We start from the raw sequence: 25,478 nt of genomic DNA, 5'->3' as shown, positions 1-25,478 counted from the left end.
TTATTATCAATTCGAAAATCTAAATATTATTCCATAATTTTAGACTGCACACCTGATGCAAGTAAAACAGAACAAATGACCATTATTATTCGCTTTGTTTCCTGTGACAATGGAATTGTCAACATCAGGAAAAACTTAGATTTTGTAGATATATCAGATTCCACAGGATGTGGTTTATGTGCAACAATAATGGAACAACTGGAAAAATGGAACATCCCCATTGAAGAAATCGCGGTCGAGAGTATAATAATGTGCCAAATATGGTAGGGAAAAAAATATGGGCTCAAAAATTTCCTTTTGAACAAAAATCCTCCAGCTTTTTACGTGCCATGTGCTACTCATACTCTAAATTTAATCATTAATGATGCAGCCAAAGTGAATGCAGATACAAATAATTTCTTTGCAATTATTCAAGAAATATACAATTTCTTTTCATTCTCTTACAAACATTGAGTAATCCTTTTAAAGTTCGTAAAATATTTAAGAGTGAAACAGCCATCAAAAACGCAATGGGAAAGTAAAATTAATGCAATCCCCCCCTCTATGATATCAATTAGGAGAAATTTATGATGCACTTTTTGAAATTTTAAATAATGAAAATTTTAATAAAGAAACTCAGCATGAAGCACAAACATTATGTGCTAAAATAAAGAATTACACATTTATTTGCTGTCTTATAACTTGGCATGATTTACTTAACAGAATAAACCTGTGAGTAAAATGCTTCAAGACAAAAATATGAACATTACACTTGCTTTACAATCTATCGAAAACTTAGAAATATTCTTACAAGAGTATCGATCAGATACAAATTTTAAAGAAGTTCTAAAAACGGCAAAAGAACTGGGTGAAGAGGTAGATGGAGAACAAGAATTTAAAACTGGTATGGAAGTTCGACGACGAAAGAAGACACGACAATTTGACTACGAGCTTTATGACGAAACGCTACAATCGCCAGAAAATAAATTTAGAGTGAGTGTGTTTTATACACTTCTAGACGTTGCAATGTGTTCGTTAATAGAACGTTTTGAACACTAAAAACATATTATGATAATTTCAATTTCTTGTATAGATTACTACAAATTAATAACGAAGATGTACGAAAAAATTGTGACGATTTAGAGATTCTCTTGAAGGACGGCGACAATAAAGATGTCAATACAATAGAACTATATGACGAGTAATGTGCTTCCGGGATATTTTTCGGAAGGATAATTTAAATATTCAAAACCGTTTCGATATTCTTAATTTTATTATGTCCAATAATTTATCTTTCCCTAACTTTTCAATTGCTTTAAGAATACAATTAACCTTACCTGTTAGTGTAGCGAGCGGTGAACGTTCCTTTTCCAAGTTGAAATTGATTAAAACCTGCTTAAGAACAAGTATGTCACAAAAAAGGCTTGTTAGTTTTGGCGTTAATAGCTATTGAAAATGATATATGTGCGGAATTAGACGTTAAGACTATTATTTCTAATTTTGTGAATATGAAATCAAAAACCCTAAAATTTTAATTTAAACAAATTTCAAGTATATTTATGTAATTTTATTTATTTTCTGTTATTCTGTAAAGATGTTATTTTTTCGAATACTTATATTAAATGTTTTAATTATTTCTGAATTCTTTTCTTATTTTCTCATGTATCTTGAGTTTTTTTTTATTTTCCTAAAAGATAGTTCCACTTATAAAAATTATTAAAAAATTTTTACAAGTTGCTAGAATTTACAAGTTATTACAAGTTACTAGAAGAATTTAGTAACTTGTAAAATGCAAGAATTTTTTTAACTTTAGTTCAAATAAATTTTAACTTTAATTAAAATGTAGCTCAGTGGATGTGACGTTTGCACACCACCGCGCTTGGCCGCACGAAGTCTACGAGGAAATTTTTCTAAGCCTTTTTTCGACCGGTTCCCGAGTTAGTCGATCTCTGGCACGGGCAAGCAGGTTTTTCCTCCCGGAAACTCGGGTTTTTCGTCCTGTAAACTCAAGAAAATCGACCGTAGAACCCACATTATTTCAGACATTAAATATATTGTGTTAGGGATAGGGACCACGAGATGGCGGCACATTTGAGCCGTCTCTCTTCACTGCGTACCGCTTAATTAGTGATAGCCTTGGGCCATCTGTCTCTGATTGGGTACCAGTGGAGATTGAACTGCCCACTCAGTCTCCAAAAGTTAGATAGGGCTAAATGGCCTCGCCTACTCCCGTATATACGGGAATAAAAAGGCGTTAGCTGATATTTTTTTTTTTTTTTTTAAATTCATTTTAATTTTGTTAGCGATTCGGATCGGTGCGAAGGCTATCATCCCTGTATCATTATATTCAACGATTAAAGTGAAGTGGCTTTGTCAAAATTTGCTTTAACGTTTAAGAATTTTTTTGAATATCCGGATTTTTAACGATTATCCTGCCTAATCAACACCCCCGGTTCGTTACATTTAGCGAACCACGTGTGGCTGTTCTGTCAAAATTTATTTAAAAAATTTCAAATAATTTAAATTTTTATTATCGTAAAACAACCACACACTCCCGGATCGTTACAGGGTTGCTTAGATAGAAATTGCATGCGGGCGCCAAAGACCCTAGCGCTGGTTCTGGTTGTATCCACCATCACTACTAGATTTCTTACTTGAGCATTTTTTAGCAAAACCTGATCAATAGTGTTGATCACAATGGGAAAAAAAACAAAAAATCTTCCGGAGTTCGATAAACGGCTTACTGAGGATGCTCGTCTGGTCAGAGCCACGATTTTGAAAACAATACAGCTGAATGGTTTCTTGAAAGGCGAGATATTGCAGGTGTTTGATCAGTGAAAAAATTAATCCACATTGCTTGTCTGAGAGGTGTAACTGTGGTCCTAAGACCAAGGCCATACTTGCACTTTTCATGAGGTTGGCAGGGCCCGAGGCGCTGGAGTACTCCAGGGTCCCTTGTTATTGGTTGGGCCTTTAAATTGCCCTAATTTTTTGTCCCAGCTGGAGTCTCGTGCACATGTGTATAAGTATGGTCCTGCCTAAGACAATCTCTGAGGAACGTCTTAGGTAGGGTTGTCTCTGTACAAGCCTTCTCAGGTGACGACTTCGCCGTCGTCTGAAAAGACTTGTACGGAGACAAACAGAACTAACATCCTGTATGCAGCAATTAACCGAAGCATTTAATGAAGGCTGTTCCCGATCCATATCTCACTGAACTGCGCAGGGAATTGAAGAGGATCAGTATTGATTGGCAGTCGCATGCCTATACAAGCCGAATTAAATAAGTTTCTAATTCAGCTGCCAGTGTGTACTACAATGAACTTAGTGTACGAAAGGAGTATATCAAATCTGTTTTTTTTTTTTTGCATGAAAGGATATCTAGTAGCTGACAGATTATTCTCTCATATGAAGATAATCTCTAATTTCAAAGGCTGAAATGCTTGAAAAGTCGCATGCTAGAAGGCAGAAATGCTTAAAAAGTTGCATGTCAGATCTCTAGAGTTGGTTTTCCGTATTATCTACCGTTAACATAGCTGTGGTATCAATATACGATACATTTCAACCTTTTGTAAACTACATTTGTTTTAAAAAAGACACAGTTTAACTCTCCTTTTATATAAATGCCATTCTCATTTGGTTAGAAATTCCTAGCCCTTTAAAGAGCATAGTATCTTACTAATTGCGGTAAAATTGACAATTGACATTTATGTCTTTAAGGGTGAAGCAAAATGCTTTTCATATTCCCCGCCATCTGTTGTGGTTACAGTGAGGGTAAAATTTACGAGCAGTTTGCTCGCCCTGAATGGGCATGGAGATTATGCATCGTTATAGGAGGCTAATATAGCTTTTGGTCTTCTATATTTGAATATGTCCGTTGGCTCGTATGCTGCAGCTTGTTGAACCAAATCGTTGGGATGTGTGGACGTCTTTAGGAAAAACTTGGATGCTAAGGATTGTAGAAAAGAGAAAATATCGGGAATATTTGTGTCTCTGTGGATTTGGTTGTTTCTAACATACCACGGGGCGTTCAGAATCATTCTCAAGCACTGGTTCTGCACTCCCTGTATTTTGATAATGTTAGTATTAGAGGTGTGGCTCCAGGCCGGAGAGGCATAGGTGATTATAAGACGAATCGTCATCTGGTATAGTTGCAATTTGATTCTGTTGCTAAGCTTGCTATTTCTATTAATTAGCGAATAGATCTGAGCTATACGCAGACTTGATGTGTTGGTTGAAAGATAGCTTTTTGTCGAGAATCACACCCAGGTAATTTGTTTCTGTCTGCCAGGGCATTTTAGTATTGAATAGTAACACATCTCCTGCAGGAGACATTGGCCTTTTTGAGAAAAGAACGGCTGAGCTTTTAAGGGGGTTGACTTCCAATCTCCACTTGGAGAACCAACCCCGCAGCTTTAGAAGATTTTCTTGAAGCTTTCTGGTAACGAAGTGGGGTCTGAGAGATCTGGTTAGTATTGCCGTATCGTCCGCATACAGGGCCAAAATGGAAGTCATCGGATTGTGTGGGATGTCTGACATGTATACAGAAAACAGCAATAGAGCCAGTAGAGATCCCTGCAGCACTCCAGCAAAGATATGGCGCTGGGACGATGTAGAACCGTTGATTTTAACTTGCATTGATCTATTCTGAAGATATGAATGGATTAGATGAACCATTTTTAGTGAGGTACCGGATGAGATAAGTTTGTGCAGGAGTCCAAAATGCCAGATTTTGTCAAATGCTTTGAATAGGTCTAGAAAAACAGCTCCTGTGCACTGGCGCCAGTTGTAGCTGGTGGCGATGTATTCGACAATTCTGTGGATTTGCTGGGTAGTACTATGGTGTTGTCGAAAACCAAACTGTTCTTTAGGGAGGATGTTTAGGTCATTTACTGAGGTTTGGAGTCGTGAGAGGATGACCTTCTCTGCAACCTTACCCAGATTGGAGATGAGACTGATTGGACGATAATTCTGCGGTAAGTGTGGGTCTTTGCCTGTCTTATGTATAGGAATCACATCAGCCAGTTTCCAGGTGGAAGGAAAATAATGAAGTCTTAAGATTGCATTTATTATACTGGTCAGGTGCACTATAGCTTTTCGAGGCAGCAGCTTGATCACCCTGTTTGAGATGCTGTCTGGTCCAGGAGCTTTATTGTTCTTAAGTTTTTTAATAATATCATATAATTCAACAGGTGATGCGGGTGCAATATGATTAGCACTGGTATCTGGGAGGTTTAGTGCATGCCTGACCTGTCTGTGGATTTTGTACAGATGATTGAAATCTAAGTTGTTATAAGAAGGTTTGCACTGATCCTCAAGATTTTTTAGTATGGCTTTTGCCTTATCTGCATCTGTATAGACTAGGCCCTGGTTTGAGATTATAGGGAGGAGGGTTGCGCTAAAAGGTAGAAAATGTGTTGAAATTTCGTATTTTGAAGGCTATGGCGCCCACTGGTGAGAATTAGAAAAAAAAAAAAGTTCTCACCAGTTGTGGTTATTTCATTTTTCTTTTATAAACAAATAATTATCGATATGGAGTGATGCTTTAGATCAGCTATTTTAATATACATTTCCCCATCTCTTTTCGATCATTTTTTATTCCAGCACAAAACTTATCAGAATTATTGTTATTATTATTATTATTATTATTATTATTATTATTACAAGGGCAACTCCATGAATTCCATAGACTCATTGAGGAATGAGAGATTTTTGGTAATGTTGTCAAAAGTGGTTACATTAGATTTTGCGTTAAGATTTTAAAAAAATTATAGGAACAACAACAAAAAACGCAATTTTGCTGTTAGGTAACTCCTTGAAATGAAATAATATGTATACACATACGACAATATGACGCAATTTCCTTTGTCACCTGATTGGCTATTGCTTTCAAACCGGAAAACGTCATCCATTGATTACTCATTGATTGTGGGGAGCGTCATCTACCAGGAATACACTGATGAAATTGTACATGGGGAAAATATAATACCTTGTCATATGATGATTGCGTCAATGTTAGCTTGTTTTCGATAAGAGTGAGATATAGAGTGTTTCGAGGAGTTGATTTCCCTTTTCTGTTGGTATTTCTCTTTTCTGTTGGTGTGATTTTTCGATATTAATAAGAGCCCGTTGAAGTAAGTTGCTTTTTTAAAAAAAGTTTAAAGTATTATTTGGTTATATTGAAGTTATTTTCAATAAGGTATAAGAAGTTAAAATTATATAACAACAAATTATTATCACTTGATTAAGATGATAATTTCTTGTATTTATTGAATCTCAGAGTGAAAGCATATGCAGTATATTGATCTAAATGTTAGATATTATTTTTGAAATATACATTAATCATGATTAATGTAGGAAAATATGCAAGGAGAATTGTTGACTAAAAATAAGTGCATTGCAATTATGCCTAGTCAGAATCTGAAACCTAAACAATAAAAATTTGTTTTATACTGCAGCTAATGTTTACAAATTTTATCACTGACTTAAACTTCATGTAATGTGTTCACCTAGCTTAGGAACGTTTTCATTGTGGTTTACTTTATGGTAGGAGCATATTCTTTTATATCCATTAAATCTCACAACAGCTACCGTTACTACATATTTTACTAAATAACATACTTATAACGAAAGTTATTTGGAAAACTATTCACACATTTATTAAATTAATATATTTTTCTGAAGTAAAGTTTCATAAAGACATAAGATGTGCATGGTTATTATTTGAAATATATTAAATATGCGAATGTTTTAAAATTATATCATGGGCACACTTTTCGTATCACTGTTTTAACTTGCACACATGGTTTAGGCCACAGTTTATGTAGCTCATTTGGTGTTCATTAATATATTTCAGTTGTTACTGTATTTGGACATAACACTCTTGATGCATGGTCCCAATTTACTGTTTAGAAAAGTATAACTGTTTAGTTTTGACAATATCAGGAGCAGTATAATGCTTTTATTCCATACTTTTAGTGTTGCATGGCGATCAGCATGCAACACTAAAAGTATGCTTCTTTAGCTTACTGTGGAAAATAACTCAGCTTGTCCTATATATTTATATGTGCTTTTTATTCCATGTTACTGAATTCAGCACTGCCGTAAGTTAACTGAAAGTAAGGATTCAGTTACTTAGGACGTTTTAGACTTGTCTAAATTAATTATTTGACACATTGTATGCAATAGTGAGTCCCTCCCACGATGAGTGGGAGGGACTCACTATTGCATACAATGCTCATCCAACCTCGTCTTAAACTGATTCAATGTGTCCGCATCCACAACACACTCAAGCAATGCATTCCACTCACCAACCACCCTCCATGCAAAAAACCTGCTTCTCACTCCTCTGCTCACACCCTCCCTATATAGTTTCCAGTAATGGCCTCTTGTTCTACTTCTCTCTCCAATTCTATGAAAATTCTCTTCCATATCTACCTGATAACAATACCTGACCAGTTTATGTCTCAATCATATCCCCCCTCTTTCTCCTATTCACAAGGCTCTGCAACTTACATGCCCTCAATCTGTCCTCGTACTCCATATTCCAAAGACCACTGACTACCTTTGTGAATCTTCTCTGTACCCTTTCCAACATATCTTTGTCACCATGAAAACCCAGTGACCAAATCTGTGCACAATAATCCATACAAGGTCTGATCAAGGCCTTATGCAACGGAATCATAACCTCTCTATTTCTGCATGTCAGGGTTCTCCACATCATTTCCATTATTCGATGTGATGTCTTCACAACTTGTGCAATGTGGCCCCTGAATTTCAGGTCCTTGTCCACCATCACACCTAGATCTCTCATCTCCTCTACTTCTGTTAAAGTTTCCCTACCAAGTGTATACTTGGCATCCCATCATTGCTTACCAAATCTCAAAACCTTACACTTGGCAACATTGAACTGACAGTTCCACTTACCTGACCATTCATGCAATCTATTCAAGTCCTCTTGTAAGGCATTCCATACAATGAATGTACTTATTGACAGTTACATAAAGTATCCGATATAGCTTTCTCAATATGGTGGGAACACGAAGTACAACACTACATTTTCTAGAACCTTTTCTAGTTATTCCCTACCACAAAAATCTGTTTTCATATTTTCAGAAACTATTAAGTTGCATTCCTAGTGTGTTATGCTTGTATTGCTTACCAAATCTCAAAACTTTACACTTGGCAACATTGAACTGATAGTTCCACTCACCTGCCCATTCATGCAATCTATTCAAGTCCTCTTGTAAGGCATTAACATCAGCCTGACTGTGCATTGCTCTCCCTAGTTTTCCATCATCTGCAAACAGCTGATATCCAACTGTTTGCAGATGATGCAACCCAACCCAATATCATTAACATACAAATTGAACAACAATGGCCCCAAAACTGACCCCTGTGGCACACCACTGGTGACCTTTCTTCTTCGAGATACTGCGTCCCCATATACAACTTTCTGATACCTATCTGACAGCCAATCACTGATCCAACACAGAAGTTTGTTATCCAATCCCATCTCTTTCAATTTAATTAAGAACTTGTCATGTGGCAGTCTATCAAAAGCCTTTGCAAAATCCAAGTACACCACTGTATATGCATCTCCTCTGTCCAAGGTATTTGTCACCTTGTTATAGTACATAAGTTAGTGAAACATGATCTTCCCCTTAACAAATCCATGCTGATAACCACAGAGTATACTGCTGTTATCAACCCATTCTGTATCTTACTTCTCACCAAATCTCTCTCTCCAGGACCTTCACCACAACTCCAGGTATACAGACCAGTCTATAATTTGAAGCTACAGCCTTCTCATCACTTTTATGCAGTGGAACAATTTTACCCTCCTTCCACTCCCTTGGAACCTGTGCTGTTGCAAGACTCTTGTTAAACAGACATGCATGCAAATACTACTGCCAGTTCCCTGGAACATTCTCTTAAGATGCATGGTGATATTTTATCAAATCCTATCGCCTTATTAAAATTAAGGTTGTTTATTTCCTCATATACCTCTTGCTCACTCACAGTTAAGCTATCCTCTCCTATGTTCTCTACACTTAAGTTCCTCATGATTCCACCCTGATCAGGATGAAACACACTTATAAATTGATCACTGAATACCTCAACAATGTCATCTGCAGCAGTTACCATTCTACCACTTTCATCCCTTAACTTCATCTTTTCGTGATCATTCTTCCTTCTACTTGCCACATATCTAAAAAAAAAAAAATTCTCTTGGGTTTTCCTTAGCCTGATTTGCCAATTTTTGCTCATACTCTACTTTTGTTTTCCTTACTGAGTCACTCTCCTGCCTTGTTCTTTATATTCTTCATGTGACGTGACTGATTACCATTATTCATCTTGTACTTCCTCCAAAGGACTTTCTTTTTCCAGATTTCATGCTTAAGCTCGACATTCACATTATTATTATTAAATTCCATGGAGAAGACCAAAGATTCATTGTGGGATGCCACAATGTTTACATTAATTACTTCTCCTTCTGCACAGGAGTTTGTATGACATGTGCTTGTCTTTTCAGATATTGCAATAGTCATTTCATAAACTTGCAGTTATTCACATTATTCTGTTACTTTATGTTTGTTTTATTCTCTTCCCCCCAATAGAAAGTTCTAAAATTTGACATTTCGACCAAGTTAAAACTTCACACATGAATTTATCCAGGGTCAAAGATTAAGGATATAACTGAGGCTGTGAAATTGCAGAAAGATAGAGCGAGTGAGATTACTGCAGTTATAGGGACGACTGATCTAGGTAGCAAAAGATTTTCTGTGAGACAGGATTTGAAGGATTTAATGATAGCAATGAATGCAAAGAGCAAGAGTGGAAAGATCATGAGTGTGCTACCAAGATTTGATAATGATGAATTAAACAGAAGAACAATTATAGTAAATGGAATGATGTCAAGATTGTGTAAAAGCTTTTGGAAAGAAATAAAACTGAATATTCATTTTATGAATGTCTGGGATGAGTTTGATAAAAGGAAGGAGTATTTTTGGGGTTTGCACTTAAATGAATTGGGTGCTTGGCATTTAGAATATTTATTGATAAAGGATAGAGTAAATGGTCAAAAACAGGGAAATGGGATTTGCTAGGGAGGCAGGTGATAGCGTCGGCTGTAAATAGTACTAAGGTCATTAATCGCTGTGAATTTAGGATTAATTGTTCACAGAAAATTAACAGTATACAGAGTGGGCTAACTCACACAGGGAGATTATGGGAGGAAGGGAGTATTGTAGTTTATGTATACTAATGCTCGAAGTATTCGGAATAAGTGCAAAGAATTTTTGTCATTATTTAGTACAACTTGGCCAAAAATCATAGGAATTAGTGAGACTTGGTTAACTAAGAATGATATAGTTATAGGGATTGAATGTAGTGTGCAGTATTTTCAGGCAGGACAGAGATGACAGAGTGGGGGTGGGAGGAGTTTTACTAATGATAGATGAAGGGTTAAAGCCAAAAAAGGTAGAGGTGCCTCAAGGTGACAGGTATGTAGAGGGCAATTCATTCGAGGCTGTTTGGTGTGAGATAAAGATCAACAAGGTGAAATATGTAACCGGTTGTTGTTATAATCCAAGGGGTATAAAGGAGAATGTAGGTAGTATGTATTGGCAAATTAGCAGGATGAGTGAAGGTCGAGTAATCATTATGGGGGATTTTAACTTTGGGGACATAGATTGAGAGAAGGAATGGTCACAAGGAACAAAGGAAACTGAGTTTATACAGTTAAAAGATAACTACCTGAGATGGTATGTAATAGAAGGGACAAGAGTTTTGAGAGTGTTAGATCTGGTCATAACATTGGAGAACATATCAATAAGTAATTTAGTTACACAGTCTCCACTTGGGAAAAGCAGTCATTTGGTCTTGACCTAGGAGATTGTAAGATGTGCTGAATATTCTGTTAAGAAGGGGTATATGTAGAATTACAAGGCTGGTGATTATGACAAGCTGAGAAGTCAGCTTTCAGGAGTGCTATGGCATGAGAATTTGAAGAGATGTTGATGGTGCATGGGAGATTGTCAAGGAGTATTTAAAGAAAGCTCTATCAGACTATTCCCAGAGTCAGAAGGAGAAATCAAGTAGAGGTGAAATGTATGAATAATTTTATTAAGCAGGAGTTGCAGATAAAGAAAGGTTGTGGAGGAAGTATAAAGAAATAGGAGATGAGTGTTCTCATGAGCAGTATAAGGTACAGGCAAAGAGAGTAAGGTAAGGAAAGCCAAAGCTAATAATGAGAGGAAGCTAGCTGGTGAATCCAAAAGAAACCCTAAGGAGTTCTTTTGCTATGTGGCAAGTAAAAGGAAGAATAACCATGGAAAGATTACTTTAAAAAGTGTTGATGGTAGAGAAATTACAGAAGCAAATCAAATAGTTGAGTTGCCTAGTGATCATTTTGCAAAAAGTGTACCATCTTGGTTGTGATATTGCAGTGTGGAATGTGTCATTGACTGATGAAAGTCTAGAGATAGACGAAATAGAGGTGCTTAATATATTACAGAACCTTAATGCTAACACTGCCATTGGGTTAGATGGCATATCGGCCCATGTGATACGAGAATGTTCAAGAGAATTAGCACCTCCTGTAACCAGCTGTTTAATTTAAGCCTCAGTTGTAAATTATAGACCAATCAATATATCTGGAGTAGTGGTTAAGGTTTTGGAGAAATTGGTAAAAATTAGAATTCAGGACTGGGTGGACAGCAATATGATACTTTATAAGTGACAACATGGTTTTGTGAAGGTTAGGTCTTGCCTCAGTAACTTGATTACTTTCTTTAATAAAGCAACAGTGGAGCTGGATAAAGGAAATCCTTACCCAGTGATACTGATGGACTTTGCAAAGGCATTTGACAGGATTCCATACGGAACTCTTGTTGCATAAATTAGAACAAATGGGTATGGATCTCAAGCTCGTGATTTGGATTAGAGGGTGGCTGGTGAATAGATATAAAAGAGTGGTTTATGGAGGAGCTGAGTCCGGAGAAGGCAGGTGACAAGTGGTGTACCTCAGGGCTTAGTGCTTGGTTCTCTATTGTTTAATTTGTACATAAATGATATTGGGGATACTTTGAAAGGAAATATCCACTTGTTTGCTGATGATGCAAAATTAGGAAGAGCGATAGTCAATTCAGATGATGTAGATATTTTGCAGGATGACTTAAATAGGCTGACTGTATGGACCAAGGTAAATGGCTGTCAATTTAACGTAGCTAAGTGTAAGGTGATGCACTTCAGGAGGGTGAGATCACATGCTGTTTACTATATTGATGGAACTGGACTGCAAGAAGTGGACGAGGCAAGGGACTTGAGAGTTATTGTGGACAGAGAACTTAAGTTTAAAGGGCATATTGCCAAAACATCACATCAAATTACATGGTTGTTGAAGAACACTAACAAGCAGGTATAAGGAAGTTATCCCTGCTTGTTAGTGTGTTTCCACTTTATAAGGCATTAATAAGACCGCATTTGGACTATTGCACACAGATCTGGTCACCTAGATTTCTTGGTGAAGAAGAAATGGTGGAGAGGATTCAGAGGCAAGTTACAAAGATTGTTGCAGGTCTGTGGGATGTTCCCTATGAGGATAGATTGGAGATTTGTGGGCTCCGAAAACTAGCTGATAGATGTAGGAGATATGATAGAGGCATATAAATTATTAAAGGGATTTTATAGGATTGATACTGATGACATTTTCAAGACCAGTGCAGGAAGCGAGAGAACAAGGGACCTTCCCTGGAGATTATGCGAGAGTGTGGTTAACAAGGGTGTTAGGACTAAATTTTTTGCTTGGAGGGTTGTGAATGGGTGGAATGCATTGCCAGAGGTGGTTGTGAATGAATTTAAGGAGAAGTATTACAGGTATTGTGTAAATAATGGTTAGTGTTTCAATGTAGGGTCTCCCCCCGATGAGTCTTTTGACTCCATTGAGACACCATTATAATAATAATTTCGCTAATCAGATTTTCAGCTAGCCTGCATCACACTAAATGTCAATTGCATGTTGTTTCCTCTTCCTGTTAACTTATCAGCTTCATCAGGATGATGAAGATGAACCTGAATCCCCCCCTCCTCCTCATCTTGTTGATGAGGAGGGGGGGGGATCTCCTGTTCTATAATCAGAAACCAGTTTTGAAGAGACATTTATCTACAGTACTTCCAATGATTATAGGAATGCTGTTAATAAATACTTCTTAGCAGAAGGAATGGGGAATAAAGAATGATTCAAGATTAGTACAGTGCCTGAATCTCCAGTATAATAATAATAATATTGAAATACCAACAAGTTATACTTTTGACTAATCTACTTTTCAATAGTAGTTGGAAGTTTTTCCACTTAGTTATACTATAAATTAAAGATACCAAGAAATTATATACTTTGTTTAATTCTTTATCCAAGTGTAAGCAAACAAAGTTTGTGCCTGAAATATAATCAGGACTAGGGCAACTGTACATAGAAGCTATGACTTCACATCACTTGCCTTAGTATCCCATAATGCAAAGCACATATCCTTATGGGTATGTATAATGCTATGCATTATGGAAGGGGTCATTAGCTTCTATCTATGAGTTGCCCTAGTCCTGATTATATTTCAGGCACAAACCTTTTTTTGCTTACACTTGGATAAAGGATTAAACCAAGTATATAATTGGTATCTTTAATTTATAATATCAATAGTAGTAGTATAATGCTTTTATTCTTCGTCACTAAATTCGGCAACATTTATAAGAGTTTTCATTTAAAGGTAAAGTAGTTGGTCTAATCTAATACAAAGGTGGCAGGTTTTGTACTTTGAGAATCACGAGAGTTTTCAGCTTGCATAACTCATAATCTCATAATCACTATTGTTTTGGTAACAACCAACTAATCACTTCATTTAAATCCTCATGCAATATTTCAAGATATAGCAGGTTGCATTGTAACTTTTGATTTCTGTGGCAACTCAGAGCTGCCACATAAATCACTGTTGTATCTTTAGAATTCTATTCTTTTTAAAATAAGGCAGATAAACCAACATGATATTTTCATTGGTTTATTGGTGCAAGAACAGCAAAAGCCATACTGTACCATAGCAAAGGTTACAGCAATATATAAATAGTCAGATATATATTATTTACTGATTTATGCATAGAAATTAAATTGCTGCATTGCTTAACTTTTTTATCTACATGTAAATAAAATTACATAAACACACAAGGTCAAAATTTACAGCCGTGCATAATTAGTCAAAGACAAACTAGTAAACAATATGCTTGTATAAAAAACAAGCCAAGCAGTGAAGTATCTACATATAAACATAATTATAGTCAAATACGTATGCACAAATTGATTCTTTCTAGAAGGTTAAAAGCATCACGCAATCTGTCTGAGTCTGATAACATCTGCCTGAGTTACTTAATTTAAATAAAAAAAAAATCTGCCTGAGTGTATATGGCTTGGCCAGATAGGTAAAAATTTCATTCCTCTCTCATAACAAATATTAAGATGTGCATTGCATTTATCACACAGGAGGGGGTCATCAGTCCTCAATAAATAAGAATGTGTGAGATGATTGTGACCTGTAGATCCAAGAACAACAACTTCTCTTCTCTTTTTACTAGAATGCCATTGCTTAATTTCAGGCTTGATGTCATAATTTGTTTGTCAATGCTTTCTGCCATGATGATTGCCATTGAGCAGTTAGCTTTTGATCTTATAAACTGTATGATCTGTATATGGTACTGTCAAACAGTACATGGAGAAAGTATGAGCTTGATCTAGCACCTGCAGACTGATTTCCCTTAATTTTGTACAACATATGTAACACCTCATATAGCACTGGATATGGATTAAACATAGAAGATGAGATAGCTAGTAAAGATCGCAATCAGCGTATAAATTACGCACTTTCGGTAACAGTTTTCTTTTATATACACAAGTGCAAGCTGAATGGCATGCAATTCTGCTGTATAATTACCGCAATAAGGTGGGATCTGGTTGGAGATAGTAATATCAAAAAACAAAGCATAGCCAACACAAGTGTCAGTTCTTGAGCCATCAGCATAGATGGGCAAGAAATCAGTGGACTGCTTTGTGTGCATTAAACAATTGCAGGTAAGCAGATGATTCAATTGAGTCATTCAATTACAGAAGTAATTTGTCAATTACTTCCGTAATTGGCAAAGTGAGAAGTTGTAGGATGAAGTGCAAATCTGCCAATAAAAGAGTGTGTTTTCAAAAGGTATACAAACACTTTTTTCTGTTGAAAACCTGAACCCATTACTAAGAGCGCATAGAGAAACACAATCAATTGCTAGCTGAAGTTGTCTTTCAGTTACCTTCATGTTACGAGAGTGACAGTAAATTGTGAAGTCATCAACATATAGAGCATCGTCTACAATGAGAAGAAGCAGTTCAATGATGTAGTTAGCTTTGATAGCAAAAAGTGTTGCACTTGAAACAGAGCCTTGGGAACATCCTAATCTTGGTGATTTGGCCAAGATAGCATACTTCCCACTCTGACTTGGAAAGTTTGCATGGACAAAGTTTTTAATAAATACTGGAAGCTGTCCTCTGAGACCTAGGTTATAGAGATCTTTTAATATGCCATATCTCCAGGATCTGTCATAAGCTTTTTTCATGTCAAAAGAAACTGAAACTAGATGTTCTTGTTTTAGCAATGCATCTCTTATACAAGAGTCTAAATGGACCAAATGGTCTAATGTCTACGAAAGCCACATTGTGTATTGGAAAGATCGTTGCTTTCTAAATACCAGAGAAGTCTGGCATTAACCATTTTCTTTAATCCCCCAACCGGCCACGACATCTATAGACATCGAGATAAATCTGGATACAAAGCTCTAAAACCCATTGAATAACATGGATAAGAAGTGCAATTTGGTGTCACTATTTCATCCACATTGACTGGTAGGGAGGTTAATACCTTACAAAGACAGCTGGTCAGAGCAGTAGGTTGATAATTAGTTTGTGGTTGGATCCTTTCCTGGTTTGGGGATAACAGTAACAATTGAATTATGCCAAAAATCTAGATACTCTTCTGCAAGTATTCTATTGTATATTAAGAGAAGATAGAAGATGATGGTAGAGGTTTTATTTCATAATGGATGTCATCCTCCTTAACAAATGATGAATTGTATGACTCAAGCCCATTGGTAGAAAAATTTAACCTTTGTTTTATTGCTGCTCGTTCAGTATTAAAAATTCAGGAGATTATGAAACTAGTGCCGAGATTCTGGTGAACTTTTCTCCCAAAGAGTCTGCAATAACTTTTGGATCGGCAATAACACTTCCATTGTGGTCTAAGGTAGACAAACTGTGTGTTCTTTATCTACATTTCATTTTCTGCATTTTATCCTATACAATTTTTGCACTGGTCATTTGATTAATTGATGAGGTAAATCGGATCCAAGATTGTTTTTGACTCTGTCACACATAACGTGTTTGGCTCGAGCAAGCTTAAAAACTTAAGTTTTTGATGTGGTGGAGTATATCTCATGATCTGTGTTTTATCTTTTTTGGCTATCTGGTATTCCGAGTTTCATGAAGGCTTTGGATAGAGAGGAAATTGGGATAATGTTCTTTGAATAGAGGCTGTTAGTGCCTGCACAATGCAGTCTGTTACATACTTGACTGCTTCACTGATAGGCGTTTGTATCAGCATCAGTTTTGCAAGATTGGAGAAAGTGTTCCAATCAGCCTGGTCCATTTTCCGTATTGGCATCCATGTAGGGGAACATGGTTCCTGTCAAGACGTTGTGTAAAGAACAGGAAAGTGATTGCTTTCCTGTTTTCATTTAACTCAGCACTTTGTGGTAAATAAATTGAACATACTGTATTAAGAAATCCAACAGATAGGCGAATCATTACTAATTTACTAATAGGGAAGTTATTATCCCCCCTTTATAAGGTCTATGATTCAGCTGCATCTTGACTACTGTTTACAGATTTGATTGCTCTGGGTTTCTTGGGGATCAGGAGATGGTGAGAGGATCTAGAGGTGACTAACTAAGTCATTGAGAGGTCTTTGGAATGCTTTCTATAAATTAAAAATACCAAGAAATTATATACTTGGTTTAATCCTTATCCAAGTGTAAGCAAACAAAGTTTGCCCTGAAGTATTTTCAGGACTGGAGCAACTCGTATATAGAAGCTAATGACCTCATCACTTGCCTTAGTATCCCATTATGTAAAGCACATATCTTTGCAGTATAATGCTATGCATTATGGGGAGGGATTGCTACCCAGACTGGTTTCGACCTTTAATTGAGGTCTCATCAGTGGGAGCCAGACCCAGAAGTGATACTAAGGTTGAAGTAATGCAGAACTCATATTTTCATATACGAGTAGCCAAAAGGTGTTGCACGTTATTATTAAAATACTCTGGATTAGAGATCATTGATGTAGAGAGCTAATGACTTTCTGTTTGGATTGATTAAAAGTTTGTGGATTACAGAATTTGATTGATAGGCAGAAAAGAAAGAATGTAATAGAAACATAATTCCTGAAGGTTGTTTATAGAGTAGATGCGAAGACTTTTTTTTTTTTTTTTCAGTACACGGCAAGACCGGAGAGAACCAGTGATCATCCATATAAGTTGTGTAGGAGTGCGTGTGTCTAGCAAGAACAATTTTTTTTTTTTTTTTGCTTGAGAAAGGTGAATAACTGAAATAGATGTCTGAAGATCATGAGTGTGAAACTAAAGGTATCAAATATTTATTGCATTTGGTACAAAACATGTTTATAAAATATGTGTGAGGGATGAAGGCAAAATTGAGTAAATTTTTTTTCCATTATTTCATATCAGGAATAAAAATAAAAAAAATTATCCTAGTCATGCAGGATGAAATCATATTTAAGTTTGCATAGAAATAAAAAATCATTTTGTATAAGATTAGGCAGTGTACTAACTAGAATATTATTATTAAGATACTCCTGGGAATCAGACTCATTGAGGGGAGACCACACACTACATGTACCAGCTATCATACTTGTTCTTGAATTCATTCACATTGCTTGCACACAACATCCAATGGCAATCCATTCCAATCGCGCACCACTGTGAGAAAAATCTAAATCGCATCCCCTTTGTTGTGTCCCTTTTTACGATTTCTACTCTAATCTTACAAATTCCTTTTATCTATATTCTTCTAACTTCTATGTCCGAGATTTTACCAAGACTTAAACCAATAGCTAAGTTATTGCTCCCCGTAGTACCCCTAATATTTGTATTTATACTGCGCCTTTTTGGATATTTAGTTTAGGATATTACATACATAAACAAGGAGAAAGAACTCAAATATATCTGAAAGTGTAACTGTTGCAGTCGTGACACTTAACTCGATTCTCAACTTAAATTTTCCACATGACTAAGTACAATATTTTCAAGTGGTTATCAACTGCACCATTTATGTTGTCATAAATAGGGAGAAAGTTAATCTCGAATATATCTCTTAGTATTTAAATATTATTGCAGTCGTGACTCTTAATCTCTTTCCTCAACATTTCCTCAACATTAAATTTCCCGCGTGATTAGGTACGATGATTTTAAGCGGTGCATTGGATTAGCAAAATCAGACAACTCTTTTATCATTGAACAAAAGGTTTATTAAGTTTCTAAACATGGTACAATTCAAATACTAAACTAAAATACTTATAGACTAACATTAAATCATTACAAGCAATATGGCTATTTGTGATTAAGCCACCATACACATTAATTCATAAATTCACCTGATGTGAACAAATTAGATCAATTCACACTATCTGATTTTTCATGCTGAAGTAGATTAACAAGTTATTCACTGCTAACACATACTTGTGACATTTCAATTATTTTATGCATTATATTAGGCATTCAATCCTTAGGATACGTAATTACTTAATTCACACTATTCCGTTATACCGTTATTTGCACTAACACACAATTATGTCATTTAAATATCTTGTGCAATATAATGCAAAAATACCTTAGGACTCTTAATCATTCACAAATCTTTAACACTAGTCAATCTACACATAACGCATTCTATCATATACTAAAGTCCTAGTATAACTTCAACAGTTCTATATTGGAATCACGATGCTTTTCACAGACAAATTTCTAGCTAACATAGGTTATGATTTACAGTACCTTTCTTGAGCTTTTCATATGGGCCTTTATTCTTTTCCAAACGAACCTTTGGTATAACTTCTTGTAACTCTGGAATACTTTAACACACATATATTAGCTCTACTATCAGCAACGAGGACATCGATCTCTTTACAGCTTTCTGCTTTGCGTAGTTATCACTAGCGTCGAAACGAAGAAGATCCCTCCTTTTCTAGGACTCTATGGCAATTTTTCCTTTGCTTCCTACTCAGGGAAAACGGGAATCGAAATCCCGCTCACTTTCGTTTCCGTGTTGTGACGAGGAGATATCACCCCTGTCGCCACTCAGGAAAACCCCGTGAACTCCACCGGAACCAAAACCAAACTCCAAGGCCAAAAGCGACTATCCCGAAAAGAAAAGTCCTTCTCCAGGGGGTTACCAAACCTTTTATAGCTGCTCCCCTAATGGCACGATTTCTTACTTCCTTTCTCCTCCTTCTACTTGTTTTTTAATCATCGATCAATTAGGGTGGCGTTTTCTCGCCAAACGTCATTTGATCGGCAAGCCCATTCTCAATGTTTCAATCCGGGGATCGGCCCTAAGCGATAGCTTTGCTTTTCTTGTGCTAGCCTGACTTAATCCCCTTTCAAACTTTTTCTATGAATTCTACTTAATAACTTAATCTCTCACATAACGTATTTTATGACTCACCCCTTTCTACTTATTTACTTAACTCTCTCATTTTTAATCGTATTACAATATTAATCTATACTTTCCTTTGTTAGCTACTTATTTAGTTAGAATTCCTTATTTTAAGTCATATTACAATATTAATACATTCCTTCCTTTATCAGCTACTTTAACAACAACCCTTACGTTTTATGCATATTACTGGATGCAAGAAATTTTCCATTAACTAATTCATTTTTTATGCAGGGGTTTTAATTTATGATATTTATTCTTCATGTTACACCATGATGGCTGAGAATACTATATTCCTAAGATATCAGGTGTAACACCTTCTTAGCGGCATTCATTCTCAGCTTTAAAGGATGCCTTCTTGTCCTTTTTCCACCTTCCATAAAATGAAATTCTGCATGACCATTTCAGAAGTCTTAATCGTATTGTCCCTCCTTCTCCTGTTTGGTAGTGTCTGCCAATTACAAATTCTGTCTGTCTTCATAATCAGCATTCCACATCCTGATATCATTTTTAACACTCCTTTTGCATTCTTTCCACTGTATCAGAATCATAATGGATCCACTGCCCACAACAGTCCAAGCGAAGTCTTGTCATGGCCTTGTAGATAGGCAAAATAATATCCTTATCTTAACATGTCAAAGTTCATTTCGACATTGCAATTATCTTTTTGAATTGTATTTGCAGTCTTGGCTACATGACCCCTGAACTTCAACTTCCTATCTACTAACACTCAGAGATCCCTATCCTAATCAGTTTCTTCTAGCATAATCCCCCAATATAATGACATTGGATATCTAATCACACCAAAATGTGCGACTTTACATTTACCGATATTGAATTAACATCCATTTTCACATGCCCACAATTCAAACTATTCAAATCATTCTGCAAGTACCGTATCAGTAGCATTCCTGATTATCCCACATATCTTTACATCATCAGCAAATAGCTGTATGTCATCTGTCAAATCCTTCCCAATGTTATTAATGTACATATTGAATAACAGTGGACCAAGGTAACTAGTGGTACACCACTAGTTACCTTAAATCTTGCAGACACATCCCCAGTATACCACTTTTTATGTCAGTCAGCCATCGTCTTATCCACTCTAATTTGGATTTTACAATCCAAACCCATAATATCCAATTTATGCAACAGTCTTCCATGCTGCATTGTCCAAAGCCTTAGCAAAATCCAAAAGCATTATTGTGTATCCATTACACTTGTCTAGCTGAATTGTAACATCATTATAGAATGTGAGCATGTGCTAAAACATGACCTTCCCTTAGTAAACTATGCTGCTCATTGCAAAGAGAAATTCTCTGTCAATCCATTTCTGAATGCTTGCCTTAATCAACTTTTTGAAAATTTTTACTGCCACTCCTCAGATACTAATTGGTCAGTAGTTAGATGCATTGGTCTCTGCACCACCCTTGTGCAATGGGATTAATATATATTCTTTCCACTCATGCTGAGTCTTCCCTTTTTTGAGATTCAGATTATATAGCCTGGTTAAAGGAATAGCCATTTCAGTCAAACACTTTTATCACCTATGCATATATACTTTGGTATTCTCTTAGTTATGCTTTCATTAATTTGTAGTAAATTTATTAAACACATTTCATCAAAATATAGAATAAGTCTATAGGATTTATTGTTATTTTTTTAAAAATTACAACAATCCTGCACATGAACAGATGTGTGGGTGGGCTGACAATTAGGTAATCTGGAAATTCTGTTTTAAAAATGAAACATTGAAAACTTTTTCAAGCCACATGAGGTCGTCAGTAGTGTTATGTTATATAATAATTTACTGCCTAAAGATATTCATAAATATCTGTACCTACTATAATAAATTTAGTTTAATCTTTTATCTAAGTGTGTGTGCAAACAAAGTTTGCACCTGAAAGTATCTTCAGGACTGGGGTAAAGTGGTACAACACTGGGCGACTCCTTGCAAAGGTGGAGCAAGCTACCAACACTCCTACCTCAGTATCTTCCAAGATACTTTCAGGTGCAAACTTTGTTTGCATACACTTGGATAAAGGATTAAACTAAATTTATTATAGTCTGACCAAGTGAAAAATAAACTTTCAACATCTTTCTCTAAATCCAGAGTGATTTAATTAAAAGGTGGCACATCGTTTGGCAGCTCCTATAGGAGGAGATGACCTTGCTAATGCTTCTGCCTTGGTATCTCCACTTGGGCCTGGCTCCCACTGAAGAGACCTCAATAAAGGTCGAAACTAGTCTGGGTAGTGGCCCTTCCCTTAATGCATAATATTATACATATCTGCAAGGAGATGTTTTGCATTATGGGAGATACTGAGATAAGAGTGGTAGCTTGCTCCACCTTTGCAAGGAGTCGCCCATTGTTGTACCACTTTACCCCAGTCCTGAAGATACTTTCAGGCGCAAACTTTGTTTGCACACACTTGGATAAAGGATTAAACTAAATTTATTATAGTCTGACCAAGTGAAAAATAAACTTTCATCATCTGTACCTACTGTGGGATTTTTATCTGTTTTAGGTTAAAGATTGAAGATACTATCTATTTAGCCAACCAGGCTAGCATCTGATTGCTTAATTACTGATCTATACAGTTTATAAGCACCTTATGTTTGTATAATGAATTAATATTATTGCTTGGTACCTCCAGGATGTCTCAGTGCAATAATAAACTAATGTTTATTATATCTTTTGGTGCATTATTTACAATTATGTTCAGCATAAATAAAAGCTTAGGCTATTAATTCTATGACATCACTTTTACATAAGGCATTTTATAATACATACTTTGTAATGCATCAAAATACAATGAAATCTATAATTTTAATGCCCACAAATATGGCATGAATAGGAGTGTTACTGCCAGACACTACAGAATAATATATGAGCTAGTAGAATCCAGGCAAATAACTAGTTGGGGGGGCTGATAGGGCTTCATGCTAGGGTCATGTTTAATTTGTATGCTAATGATATAGTAGGAGTATCTAGTTGTACTGATGGTGGGAAAACCAGGTGCCAAACCAAGGTCCATCTTTCTATTTTGAGTTAAATTGGTAGTCTGGACAAAGGATAATGGTTGTCACTTTAATTTAGCAAAGCATATTGGTTATGCACTTTGGGATAATAACCTACTGTGTATTACATTGATAGTAATAGCCAGAAGTTGGTGAGGCTGGAATTGGAAGTAATGGCAGTGAGTCGAATTTCAGTGGGCATATTGCAGATGGGAGTGAAATGGCCGAAAGTATTACTTGATTGTTCATGAACACATTGACCAGTGAAAATACGGAGGTAAATAATTATCTCCTTATTTCTTCTTTCTTCCTCTTTGAGACTATGGTAGAGGTGAATCTTGACTGCTGTGCTGTGATAGGTTTGGTCACTTGTATTTATTGGGGATGAGGAGGTTGCAGAGAGGATACAAAGATAAGGCAACAAGAAAGTGACAAATCTGTGGAATTCTCTGAGAATAAATTGAAGGTAGGTTGCAAAGTTTAATTGACAAGCAGAAGAGAGAATGATAGAAACTTATTAGTTACCAAAGGATTTTAAAAGATTATTATTATTACACCTTCCATGGAGTCGGCAGAATCATCATGGGAGGTTCATTCAACTGATAACATATCAAATCTTAAAATTACTTAACATTCCTTGCATTAACAACACATTCGGGTAATGTGTTTCATTCACTGACAATTTTTATAATCTCATCTGGATTAATCCGATAAAATCCTCTCATTAACTTAAATGTCTCTATCATATCACCTCTTTTCTACCTATCCACCAAACTCTTCAATCCACATTTTTTCAACCTCTCTCTCTCCATAGCCAGCAGTCCAAAGTCCTGATGTTGTTTAGTCACTTGCCTCTTTACCCTCTCCAATGTCTCCATATCATACTAAAAACCAGGCGACCAGATTCAAGCACAATAGAGTCCAAGTGTGGTCTGACCAGTACTTTATACAGCGGCACAACCACTTCCTTATCCCTGCATGTTAGAGTACTGCTTATCATAGCAGCACTATGATGTGCAGCCTTTGCAACACTAATGATAAGCCCTCTAAAACTTCAGTCTACTGTCGACCATCACTCCCAAATCTCTAATCTTATCCACTTGCTGTAGTACAGCACCATCGATATAGTACACAGCCTTATATTTCTGCACTTCAAAATGCAACACCTTGCACTTATTGATATTAAAACTACAGCCCCACTCCTTTGTCCAAGTGAAAAGTATCTTCCTGAAGGGATTCAGCATCAGCAGTGCTACTTATAATTCTTCCCAATTTGCATCATCAGCAAACAGAAGATCCCCAGTCAGTCCACATGATATATTGTTTACAAACAAGTTAAACAGCAGGGGTCCAAGAACAGAACCCTAGGGAATGCCACTGGTTACACTCCTTTTTAGAGAGACTGCCCCATCATACACAACCTGCTGGTATCATTCAGAGAGCCATTTCCAATCCACCTAACCAATATACTATCCATTCTAATCCTGTGCAGCTTGTACACCAAAATGTGGTAATCTATCAACGGCTTTTGCAAGGTGTTGCATTTAGAAGTGCAGAAATAAGGCAGTGTACTATATCGATGGTGCTGTACTACAGGAAGTGGATAAGATTAGAGATTTGGGAGTGATGGTTGTTTAGAGAGTGAAGATAAGCCCTAGTGATAAGCCTTCTAGACTGAAGTTTAGAGAGCTTATCATTAGTGCTGCAAAGGTTTTTGCTGTTCGCCCTGGTTTTCGCCGGCAAACAGCGAAAAGTCAGATACTGGAACAAATCCTAAAAACCACCAGAGTTCAAGATTGGTATTATCAACATAAGAAGCCTGAATATTGCCTTGTGAGTTTCCATGCATTGTCAACATCTTTTCTCCTCAGCTCATCTACCCAACATACTGAGGTTAACTGATTACAGAACTTCCTATAATCACCTGCTTTATACTTCCATCATATATCCATTTTTGGCAGTAACCTTTTCTTGTTTCATCACTTCCCAAACAAGCACCTCATGATCACTCTCGCCAACCTGCAGCAGTGTCAACACCTCATTAACAACTGCATCTTGTGAAGTTATCACTAAATCCAAAACATTAATTAATGCCTCTAGTTGCTTAAGACACCTCTCAGAAATTCCACAAACTCTGTTTGTTCCCATACACCATCTCTTCCTTTCATGCTATATTCCTGTAATTGAAGCCTCCCATCAGGATCATCATCTTTTTTTTTTTACATGGGCAACTAATTTGTCTAAACATTTCACAATTGGTATTCTCTGCATTTCCTGGCCTTTAACAGCATCCTATTAGATGTACTATGAGCCTCTGTAGCTCAGTAGGTATAGACGAAGCCCTTTGGTTGGAAAGCCTGGGTTCGATTCCCATCAGTGAAGTGAGGAACATTTATCTGGTCTCTTTCGATGAAAAGTGAGTTAGCCAGTCTCATAAGGAGGTATGGGTTTTTTTTACCTGGAAACTTGGGTTTTTCGTCCCTCAGAGGCAAACCGGCCCCACGAACACATACATCTGCAGACATAGGACACACCGGGAGGCATAGGGCTAACCACCTTATCCTCAATTTACATTACGAAGTCCATGAATACTTGGAAAGGTCATGGGTGCTTAACTGACTATTAGGATCACTGATAGAAAAATTAGACATACTAACCTGTTTATTTCA

The 25,478-nt window shown here is 36.4% G+C and overlaps 1 protein-coding gene across 1 annotated transcript in view; it reads left to right on the top strand.

Annotated features, from left to right (window-relative positions):
* The first annotated feature begins 5,959 nt into the window (after positions 1–5,959).
* The window catches only part of LOC150108171 (syntenin-1-like), a 100,280-nt gene continuing 80,761 nt past the window's right edge, over positions 5,960–25,478 (top strand). The window contains exon 1 of the mRNA XM_090390628.1: positions 5,960–6,110. The gene's annotated coding sequence lies outside the window, so the exon portion shown is untranslated. The remainder of the gene's footprint in view (positions 6,111–25,478) is intronic.

The sequence above is a fragment of the Typopeltis vanoorti genome, chromosome 3 (genome assembly GCF_054136105.1).
Source record: "Typopeltis vanoorti isolate ZY-2024b chromosome 3, IOZ_Tvanoo_1.0, whole genome shotgun sequence".
In the NCBI taxonomy this organism is placed as follows: domain Eukaryota; kingdom Metazoa; phylum Arthropoda; class Arachnida; order Uropygi; family Thelyphonidae; genus Typopeltis; species Typopeltis vanoorti.
This window is presented reverse-complemented; position numbering and strand designations above follow the sequence as displayed.